This window comes from Cryptomeria japonica, chromosome 2 (assembly GCF_030272615.1).
Source record: "Cryptomeria japonica chromosome 2, Sugi_1.0, whole genome shotgun sequence".
Lineage (NCBI taxonomy): Eukaryota > Viridiplantae > Streptophyta > Pinopsida > Cupressales > Cupressaceae > Cryptomeria > Cryptomeria japonica.
In genome coordinates, this window is record NC_081406.1 from 593,691,646 (window position 1) to 593,704,363 (window position 12,718).

The window sequence follows — 12,718 nt, forward strand, 5'->3', positions numbered from 1 at the left end:
GGTTGAGGAGAAAATGGAATAATACTAGCTGAAGGTGTTTTTGGGGATTGCAAAGTTTGAAAAGCAGCTGCCTGAGCTCTAAGACGACGCTTTCGTCAGCGTTCATGTGCAGAATGATTTCGTCTAGTCTTAGTAGGAAGTTGAGAAGATTGAGGAGGAGGAATGTTCTCATCCTTATCACTTGGGTGTTTAGGTTGTGGTCTCTTAGGTTGAATAATAGGAGAAGAGGAAGGTCTCTTCTCTCCATAAGAGGAAGGAGTAGGAACTGCTCCATATAAGGGAGGAATATTCGGTTTAGGAAGGAGACCAAGCCCATTATGATGAGGAGGTATAGGTCTACTTTTAGGAAGTTTATTAGATATAGGCATAGTCACATTCATAGGAATGGGTTGGGAATCTTCTTGAGGAAAGACATTAGTTTTATCTTTCAAAGGAAGAATTTCCTTCTCAAGAATGATAGGAATGTCAAGTTTGGGTGTTCTAGGTTCACTTAGAGATAGGATCATATCTTTTTTCCACCTTTGATAAGATTTGAAAAGATGATCACTTTGTGGAGGAAGAGATTGGAATTGTTTAGGCCAAAAGTAATCAATAGGAACGCTAGAAGTTCTTTCAGCTGGTTTAAAGAGACTATGATTGACAGTAACAACTTCACCATTATAGGGAAATTTCAAGCACTTGTGAATAGGAGAAGCAATAGGTTTCATGGAAGATAGCCAAGGATAGCCTAGCTTCACACGAAATTGTTCAGATGATGGAATAATAGCAAAGTCCACATCAAGGGATTATTTATGGACCTCAATAGGTAATGTAATAGAACCAATTGCAGGAGAAGAAAATGCATCAAATAGTTTCACAACCACATTTGTTTCATCATAGATCACTTGATTCAATTGCAAAGTAAAAAGAAATTCTTCAGTAATGACATTAACCATACAAGAAGGATCAATAAGCACTCCACGGCAAGGTGTATTCTTGACTTTTGCAACTATATATAAAGGACCATCAGGTGCCCTGATAGTTTCACTGGAATCAAATGTGATGGAAGGTTCTTTAGGGATTTTCTGCTGCTCCACAAAGTTAATCACATTAGGAGTCATAGACACAAGATCATCAGGTGAGACAGAGGAATCAGTAGTATCAATTGCATTAGAGGTATGAGAAGGCAATGGATCAGTAAAAATCTGAAGATTTTGGTTAGGAGGAGCTACAGATGTGTTGCCTTTATTATTCACACCAGAAACAGAGATAGTATTATTATCAATCAAATCTTGAATTTTACCCTTCAAAGAAAAACATTTTTCAGTATCATGCCCAGGATGACGATGAAATTGACAAAAAGATTTGTTATCAAAATAGGGTGAATTAATCTTTGCAGGATCTATTTGCCTTATAGGAGGAAGAGTAAGCACATTTTGTTCCAATAACTTATTCATAATACTATGCAATGATTCATTCAAAGGAGTAAACTTTCTTTCTTTCTTGAAAAACTTAGAAATAGGAGGCACACCTGATGCCGCATTCACATTGTTGTTGATGATGTTTTCATTGAATTTAATTGACTCTTTGTTTGGTTTAAACTTCCCAAATGGTTGTTGACTACTATCACCCTTATCACTCGGAGCCATAGGATTTGCTTGTTCCATTTGACTCACAGTCAGTTGATAATTGTGAAGAGTTGCGCACAATTGTTGGAAAGAAGTAAACTCAGAAAACAGAAGTTTTTCTCTAATATCTTTTTGTAAATTAGAAATAAAGATTCTTTGAATATCATTGTCAGGTACTGGAAAAGAAATTTGAGCATACAAATGCTTATATCTACCAATGAAATCAGTCACTTTTTCTTTAACACCTTGTTTACAATGCATTAAATCAATCAAAGTAACTTTAGGACTTATATTGTTTTGAAATTGTTGAATAAAAGCATTTGCCAGTTGTTCGAAAGAAGTAATAGAATAAGAAGGCAATGAGCAATACCATTGTAGGGCTTTATCTCTTAATGTTCTAGTAAACAGTTTTGCAAGCAACCTTTGGTCATAAGCAAAATCGGTACATATTGTTTGAAAGGTCTTAACATGTGTTAGAGGATCACCCTTACCATTATAAAGCTCCAAATGTGGAATTTCAACATGTTTAGGGGGGATAGCTCGAACAATGTCAAGAGAAAGTGGGCTCGCAACATCAAATGTGGGCACACTAAACTTAGATTGATTCATAGAGGCAATTTGTTGCTGTAAAGAAGAGACAGTTTGTGCAAGATTGTTAATGGTTGCTTCAGTCGAAGAGTTCATATTAGATGTGTTAGATTGTGATGGAGGTGTTATGTTATTGAAAGAAGGTAGAGAGTAAGGTGGTGGGACACTATGATAGTTAGTCATAGGAGATGATTGGAAAGGAGGAACACTAGAAGGAGGAATGGAATGGTTAAATGAATTGCCCCCTTGTGTCATGTTCATTTGTGGTGATCTAATAGGAACACTTATTGAAGGAATGAATGAAGAATTTGGATTGAATGAAGGAAGAGGGTTGATTGAAGAAGAAGGATTGCCCCCATGACTGGTGTTCATAGGAGGAATGTCTTGTGTTGAAGTAGTCATTATGTTTGATGTAAAAGTAGGTATACTAGCAATAGGAGTTGTCAAAGGAATATAATGATTAACTTGAGTAGGAGGTTTTGTATAACCCAATGTTTCGGCACAACTCTTCATAGGCATCACATTCGAATCCACAATGTGTGCAATACCACGCAAAATATCAATTCCATTCTTATCACTTTGAACCATACGTTTTAGACCCTCAATTAAGGAAAGAGCTTCACTATCAGGGTATTCTTGAGACATCCATTGTCGAAAATCATCAAATTGGTTATCCAATTTTGAAAGTTGTTCTACAGAAACCTCATGAAGAGCTTCTTCATCATCAAGAGGATTAGAGGAATTACCCATGTCCTCGTTAAAAAGGCCATTCAAATTAGGTTCCATCTCCTTAGTAATTAAACCTTGGAAAGACTTAATTCTAAGGCTTCGTCTAACGGGAATAGTGTAAGTAGGGCTTATTGTTGTAAAACTCATGCACTAAGGAGAGAGAGAAGATTTTGAATTTTAGAGGTAGAAAATTTCAATAAAATCAGCCAATCTCCTAGATTTAAGCTGTTAAATACAATCAGGACAATCTCCCGAAATTTTGGAAAAAATGTCCGGGACCGTGGCGAACGGAGTGCACATGGTCCTGGCAACTTCTTTCGAAATTTTCAAGGATGAAAGTTATGATGATTTTAAAGCTAATCTGAAAAAATTGAGTGATTTTACGATTTGTAGATAGGCCAAATTAAAGTTGCAATCTCAAAATTGAACCCTACCAAGATTGTTGAAAAATGTAAAATTTGAATTTTGAAAAAAACGGGGGGAAACTGAAATTTTGAATTTTATGATTTTAGAGGGAATACTGAAAGCAATGCAGGCTTTGAAATTTAAAAGTTGACTCGATTTCATGCAAAATTCAAATTTGAAAGTGAAAATCAAGGTTGTTGCAATTAAACACTTAATTTCAAAAGTCACAAACTGCAAAAAATTGAATAAAGCACTGAAATTTCGAATGAATGCCAACACACTTTTCAAATTTAGGACTGTAAGAAACACAATTTTGATAGGAATTTCAATTTCAATGGTTTTTTGAATGATTAGAAGCCTCAATCCAAGCAATCGCTAGACCAACTTTGACTTTAATTTTGAGAGTGTTAAATTTGATAAAATCAGCCAAAATTTTGGATTTTAGCAGAAAAATACAGTAAGATCTAGCTCCCGAAATTTCGGAAAAAATGTCGGGGACGATGGCTTTCGGGGTGCACACAGTCCTCGCAACTTTTTTCCAAATTTTCAGAGATGAAAGATATTGTGATTTTGTTGCGGAATCCAAAGTTACAGCCGATTTGGAAGTGTTTTGATCAGTGAAATTATTAGTCAAAGGTCGAATCAAGAAGGTTTAAAGAATTAGGGTTTTGACATTTAACCACTTAATTTTCAGAATTAAAGAACAAATATGAATTGAAAATTTGCAATAAAAGGGTAGATCTGAAACAAGCATTAACAATTAAACATTTCACAAGTTTAATTACTAAAAAGAAAATTTTAGGGTTTTTTATGCAATCAACCTCTAAAATTTGCAAAAGATCAAACATGGAAATATAATTAGGAAAGCAAAATTTTTGGATCTAACCATGAATAATCAGAATGAGGATGTTCACGTCGGGTTCACCAAAATGTAAAGCAGAAAAATCGAACCCTAGTTGTTCTCCCCTCCCCAACTCCAAAGAGAGAGAAGGGAGAGTCACTAGGGTTGATGGTTTTCACTTAGGGGAGACTTTACATTCAAAAGAGGGGTTGAAACCCACAAGATCCAATCCCACACAATGCAAGATTGGATTCTAAATGAGTTTCAAGGGTTGAGACATCAAGGATACCCTCTTTTGTAAAGAAATGTGGAAAGAATGATTGAACTAAGAATGCATATAAAGTAGGAAAGATTCGCTTATAAATAGAGATAGGGATATGGGATGAAGCTGCAGACCTGGAATTAGTAGTAAAATGTCGAGACAGTGTTGTTCTGCAAATTTGAGCGAAATTTGATGGGATGATGGCGCTCGACGTGCACACGGCCCTCCGAAAAATCTGCGAAACGAAGGGGGATCTGTTCGTCTCTGCACAAGGATTCCAGATCTTCAATTACAGCAGCGTACCTGCAACCTACACATAGAATAGAGAGGACGATTGGGGGGTTAGGGATGAGGGGTTTGCCTTTAGGTCAAACCCCGGTTTTGGAATTAACCAAGAAATGAGAATGCTGTAAATGTAAATGTTTGTAATGTAAACAAGTACTGATACCTTGTTGTAAGAATGTTTGTATTCTTACATGCGAAGGTGTAATGTATGTTGTATGTAATGTGTTGTAAGTGATCTCCTCTTCAATGGTTGAATCCTTGTCTTGAATGCAACACCTAGCCTTGAATGGAGACTTAGAATGCTCAATTGCTTGAAGGAATGCTTGAATGCTTGAATGTTTGAATGTTTGAATATCGTTTCCGCCTTTTTTTTCCATCTACCAAAATGGGAGAGGAAATGTAGTTTATATACTTGTCAATTAGGGCTAATAGACTGATTTTTCCGACCTTAGGCCGACCAGGAAACATTATTTTCCAATTTGCAAACTTAAAGACCCGAAGCCCCATAAGAGACCAGGCCCAAAATAGGGCCAGGGACCAGGGCGCTGGGCGCCATGGTCCTGGGGGACCAGGGCGCTGGGCGCCCTAGTCCTGAAGGACCAGGGCGCTAGGCGCCCTAGTCCTGAAGGACCAGGGTGCTGGGCGACATGGTCCCACCTCCCGGGACAGCAGGGTGCAAGGAGGATCAAGCCAGAGTGCTAAGAAATGCAGTTTTTGATGTCATGAACAAGTCTCGGGGTCTCCATTCAGGTTCCGTGTTGCATCGCCATCGTGAAGACCCAAATGCAGTCAAAATTGCAAGTGTCGCAATTTTAGGATGCTACAATACCATTATTGCTGAAACCCTATACCGATGCGGTCTTGATGGTACTCTCCTTCGATGTCTGGAACAAGATGAGATAACAAAGGCTTTGGAAGAGGTACATGAAGGAATTTGCGGGACTCACTCAAGTGGTCCGTCACTCGCCAAGAAACTCGTCCGCAATGGATACTATTGGCCATCTATGGAAAAGGATTCCTACTACTTTGTCAGAAAATGCAAGAAATGTCAAGTTCATGGTGACCTGATACATGCACTAGCCCATGAACTACAACCGATCACAACACCTTGGCCTTTTTGTCAATGGGGCCTTGACCTTGTGGGTAAGATTCATCCATCTTCATCCAATGGCCATAAATTCATTATTATCGCCACTGAATATTTCACAAAGTGGATCGAAGCTGTTCCACTTACCCAAGTCACCAACAAGCAGATCGCCTCATTTATCCTCAACTACATCATCTGCCGGTATGGTGTACCCATGTCCATCATCACAGATAACGGTCTTCCTTTCAAAAATCAGAATGTTCGTGAACTTTGTGAGAAATTTTATATCCAACACCGCTTTTCCACTCCCTACTACCCCCAAGGAAATGGTCAGGCTGAAGCATCCAATAAAAACATATTGAGGATCCTCAAGAAGATAGTCAATGATGCTGGTCATGATTGGCATGTTCAACTGAATCCAGTACTATGGGCATATCGAACTAGCATTCGAACCCCTACAGGTGCAACTCCTTATTCATTGGTCTATGGTGCAAAAGCTATCTTGCCTATTGAAGTTGAGATACCATCACTACGGGTTTCCTTGCACAATCTAATAGATGATGAAGCCTATAGAGTATCCCATCTTCAGGACTTAGAGTTACTAGATGAGAAACGACAAGCTGCATACAATCATCTCAAAGCCTATCAGCAACGCATGAGTAGAAGCTACAATCACCGAGTTAGACCTCGCACATTTGAGGTAGGTGATCTTGTTCTTCGAGAAAATCCTCATAATCAACCAAACAGAGAACATCAGGGCAAGTGTGAATCAAACTGGCTGGGCCCATATGTTGTCACTGCTGTATTCGGGTCTAGGGCATATCAGTTGGCTACATCAGAAGGAGAACCGCTTGCAGATCCAATCAACAGCATGCACCTCAAACATTTTTATACCTAAGCTGTACAGAGCATCAGGCTCCCTTGTATACCAGAAAATACCAAAAACATTCAGAAAAATGTCTTGAAGAAATACAAAAACATTCAAAAAGTAAAGAAAAATCATGCATCCAAACGGTGAACAACCACTCCGGTGGCACCTTGGGTAAGTACGATGGTGAAAACCTGGCAAACAGGTGCCATTCGTAAAGGCTATGGCTCCATTTTCTTTCAGACTTGTTGTAATCACATCTACTTCATACATACATCCATTCATCCAAAAACCATGGCTTGTTATTCATCTGTAATTATGATAGTACTTCATGCATCTAGCATCCCGCTTTTTCATAGTCATGTCCAAAACTGGGGGCAACGCCCTTAACCTATTGGTGGAAGTGGATTCTACATTGTCTTATGATCCATTAAGGTCTTCATTCCAAATAATCATCAAAAATACCAAAAAACATTGGAAAAAAAATCCTCAACAAAATACCAAAAACATTCAAAACAATTCAAAATCCAAAAAACATCAGAAAACATCAATAAATCCAACTAAAACATGGCAATACTTTGTACATACTCATCCATGCAAATACCAAAACAAACATTGACATAATACTCACACAATGACAATTTACCAATCGACCACACAATCCACATCAACACTCAAAATTGTCTTCAACAAGGATGCATCCTTACCAAAACAAAGACAAGATGACGTTTTCTTTGACAAGAAACTTATGTTAAGCTATCAAATACTTGGTTGGTTTGTGAGTACAATCATTCATTTATCTGTATTAGGATCTTTCAGCATTGTTTTGTATCATTTGCGCATTATTTCTGATGAAGTTCTGGGGCATGTACTAATGGTGTCTATGTGGGAAGTTCACCAAGCTACGTGATATTATGCTAAATGCAGTCATAGATCACTACGGCTTGCTAACTACAGCGTATACCTCGACCATATGAGCATGAACCATTACCAAGGATCCATATTCTTTATTCTTTATATATATACTATTTGTTTGCAGGTACAATGCTCTTCCTTTGGTTCCTCCTACCTCATCCAAACTAGATAAAGGTTTTTATCTCTTAGTACGGTATGCACTTGTCTCAGGATATGATCAGCCTAAGATCAAGGAGGACGATCCAAGTCATGCATGAACGGATATAATCCTTGTCTATTCCACAAGCAATACTCTGGTCGACTCGACCCTTATATCAAGTCATTTGTATTAACTTGCTATATAAAATCCATGTAAGGAATACTCAGGTCATCTTGAATCATTATGTCAAGATGCTTGTATTCTCTTCCAACATTTTAAAGATCAAAGATGAAAATAGAGCACTATGGATCATCATTTCCATCTCATTTGTTTATATATTGCATTCCATTGCATATCACCCATCCATTCATTCATTCATATGTAGGATTTATATGCAAAAATGACCATTAAAGCTGGTCTTGGATACAATCACGACCGAGTACTCTGATACATCATCAATGCATCATGCAAAGTCTTAAAAACCTTGCATTCCTCATGGTCATATCATCATCACATTTAGGTGCATCTTGCATTAAGTCCATTCATGTCATTTTTTAAATATAGTTCATTTTCTTGACATTGATTTTCATTAATCATTTGCATCATTGCATCAATCATAAATAAATAGATTCATTCGTAGGATCAAATTGTCTTTGATTGTTTTAAATCATTTACTAGGCATTCATTTAGTGTCAAATATCCATCATCATTTCATCATCCTTTATCATTTATTATTGCATCCATTCATTAGTGAAAAAGTGCATTCATTCATCCATTTATTAAAATATCTTATTAGGCTCATTTTAGGATTCATTTCACATTACATTCATTATCCTTTTTAATTGCATTAAGGTGCAATTATTAAAACCATAAGTTATAATACCATCACATTATCATTTTTACTTAAATCATATTTAAGCATTTAGAATCATAAAATCCATTTGTTTCCAAACATTGGTTCATATCATTTTATATATATATCCATTATACATATGCATTCATTTAAAATATAAACATTTGTACTTTACATTTTGTTTCTCCATATTACATTCATCTAAAAACATCTAGATGCATATCCATACATAAAATCATTCATTCAACCATTGCATTAACATCATCACATAAATCATCTCATCATTATATCAAAATAGGAAACACTAAAATCCTGTTCATAAATTATCATAAGCATACCTCATCATCATGGCATTACATACATAAAAGAATTACATCAAAAATCAAAAAAATCATACATATATAAACCTGCATTCATATGTCAGTATCATCATCAAAACATGCATATAAGAAACATCTCATGAATGCATACATATACACATATCCATCTAAGCAATAAACTCATCATCCTACATAAACATCCATACATAATCAACTACATATCATCCAAATATGGGATCTCCTCATATATATCTCATCTCATATATCAGAGTGTAATGAAGTCTACAAAAATTGGCTACCAAGAGCCATCCAAGATACAATCCAAAAAATTAACAATGATACAAATACATATATGCATGAATGCTCTCTCAAATGCCACTCTGGCCAGATGCTGTCCCAACACCTCCCCCTGCTCCGCCACTGGTGCCTGCACCACCTGATCCATCTCTCTGTGGAGGCCTCATTGAACCACCACTCCCTCCTGCATCCCCTGATCTCTCCCTCCTCAAAGGACCCATCACACCCCCACTGCTCTGCACCCTCTACGATCGCTCTGATCTGGCCTGCCGCATCTGCGAATAGCTAAGAGCTCACTGACTCACTGGCACCACCTGCTCATATAAACCCCGCCAGTACTCTATCTCCGCCTGTGCTCGTTGCATCTCCCTCATCACCTCCCCTATAGGCCCCTGTGCTCCTACTCCAATCCGCACTCTCTCCTGCAGCTCCGCCAATCTCTCCACTGCACTATCTCTCTCCCCCAGCACCACCGTCAGCACTGACTCCCATGCAAATAGCTGCACATCCCTAGCTGCCACCTCTACCTCCAAATCCTCTATCCGCGTCTGCAAGCGTACTATGATGTGATCCCGCAGATCTCCAGTGGCTCCCTCCTCGGTATCCATAGCTGCCTCCCCTGCACCACCCTCTTTAGTAGTCCACTCCCCTCTGTCCATCGAGATCTCTCTCTCCATCCCCCTCCCACTCAGCTGAACTCCTCTCGGTATCAATGGTCCCTGTGATATCTGTAAAGGCAGTCCACCTCTCCCTCTCCGCTGACTCCGCATCCCCAATCCTCCTCCACCTCCTCCTCCTCCTCCTCCATCTCCTCCTCCTCCTCCATCTCCTCCTCCTCCATCTCCTCGACCTCCTGCCCTCCTCCGTCTCCGTCCCCTCTCATCCTCAAAAACTGGGATCGGCTCTACTGGATCCGATATCTGTAGGATCGGGTGCGCCGCCTGGTACTACGTGTACTCATCTGTCACCCCTACATCAACGACCCTCGGTCGTATATCCCATGGTCTCACCTACAGTGTCCGGAACTCTGCCAGTGCCTAATCATAAGGTAGCACTGGACCCCATGCATACCTTTCTCGAATAACCCGCACATACTCTCCAGATCCACTGGGCAGTCCCTGCTGCCGTCCAAACTGCCTCATCACTCTCCCGAGCACCTGTCTCTCTACATGGTATGAGGTCCTCCCAATGAGGAATCGGGTCATGAAGACATACGACAATGCCTCTGTGTCATCATCCCATGGCTCACACTCCAATTATGGCCACCACATAACTGCATCTAGATCATCTAATGCCCGCCGCCACCACTCTAACTTCCCCAGGTGGGGCTGACTCATCATGTCGCTATACATAAACATATACAGCTGGTCTACTGCATGGAATCTAAGACTCATCGGTCGAGTCACTGGTAGATTCTCTTAGGCCCAAATATGTAGTAGTGTCATGCCCACTGCTAAGGAACCCCTCCCTCGATATACCACCTCATGGAGCTCCTGGTACATGTGCGCAAGCATGCACGACCCCCATGCAAATCGGGTCCCTTCGGTCATCATCATCTCGATAACCTGTCCCCATCCCACCGCCAAACCATGTGAACGCCTGTCTAGACACAGAAGACCTCCCACAATACCCGACAAAACTGCTGGAAGAGGCTCATATAATGCTGCTATGTCCTCCCAAGCAATGGAGCCATCATCAATAAATACATCCTCATCAAAAATCCTCTGCACTGCCACAGTCCCCCAGGATCTATCATATGTGACCAGCTCCCCTCGAATCGGAATCTGCAGGATGCGCCACACATCCTCTAGTGTCACGGTCATCTCCCCCTGTGCCAAATGGAAGGTGCACGTCTCACTGTGCCACCGCTCTGCTAATGCTGTGATCAATCCATGATTCATATGAATCACGGGCATGTGCATCACCTCGTATAGACCAGTCACGGCAATGCAGTCTATCTCCACCTGTGTCAATCGGTCCCGCAACCCCTGTGTCGCAGGATGGCGCTCACGTAATTGCAACACGTGCAACTCCTCCTGCACATGGAAATTCATCAATCACTATGAGTTGTTTTGTTTCAAACTTTCTTAAGTTTAAACCTAGACTATCAACAGATACTTTGATCAAGTATCTTCAGGTCTCAACAGGTAAGCAATCATGGCCACCTCGACTTCAATGGGTATTTATCCTAACAAATGACCTAAGTCTGATCAGGCTGCTATGGTTCAAAACAACTCCCACTTCATCTCGCCATCCATCAATCATTGGCATCAGGAGATTTTTCTTCATCCAAATTGGGGCATCTCTCTATCCTAAAAGCAAAAGTGCTATTATACCAACAAAGGTGCTAGTTTCCACATAATAGCGCTACAACCCTAACAAAAGTGCTCAATCAGCTATCCCATAGCGCTAAAACTACAACAACGCTAAATCAACTACGTAGTAGCGCTACTTAAAAACAATAGCGCTTAATTAAGCCCTCACTAGCGCTAAAATTGCAAAAGCGCTAAAACTCGCATACAATAGCACTAGTTTATGGAGCAAAAGTGCCAAAACCGTAGTTCCAGCGCTCTTGCTCCGACTTGACTTAGACTCAGCTAAAAACCTATCAAAAATGCATAAAACTTAAGTTTTTGAATTTGCGTACCGCTGGTCCGTAGTCATCTGGGCGCTGGAACCGTCGGACTCGCTCGAATCTGTGCTCGGTGATCGGAATCGGCATCCTGATTGCTACTCGCTCCTCCAAATGTCCCTATTAGAGCTCTGATTTTCAAATGGTCATGGTCACAAATGATCCTGTTTTCACCCCTTTCACCCCATTTATACCCTTCGCTGTCACCGTAACTTCTCCCAGCTCACCGCCGTGGTCTCCGTGAACTTCCCGAGCCCCCCATTTCTCCATGTTTCCCCCATTTTCTTCTATTTTTCACCCGTATGCCTAACTTCTTCTCTTCTACCACCCTGCCAATTTTCATTCTTTTTCGAGAGATCGCCCGATTTTTCAAAAAAATTCGGCCCATCTCTCGAGGGGGCATACCACCCATTAAATTAACATTTTATGAGGCATTTTCTTCACACCAGTTTTTCTTTCTTTGAAATGACGCGATAAACCACGCCGTTTCAAAGAGGGGCAAATGTAGTCACACAAATCTATCCAACTTAATTAAATAAATATTCGATATTTATTTGATTAAAAATCCACTAACCACTAGTTAATTAAATTAATATTTAATTAATTCATCCCCAAACATTCTTCTATTAATTAAACAAATTATTCAATTTATTTTAATTAATTTATTAAACTAAATTCAAATCAATTAAATAAATAAAATCTATTTATTTAATTAATCCCCCTTTTCCTCTTTTAAATAAATTAAATTAAACATTTATTTAAATCATTATCCCCACCCCACTTGCATTTTCCTACAAATGCAACTTGCACACATTTATTGAAATAAATGAATTTTTATTTTAATAAAATCCTATTTTCCCTCACCCACCAAATCCACTTGCAAAATCTAA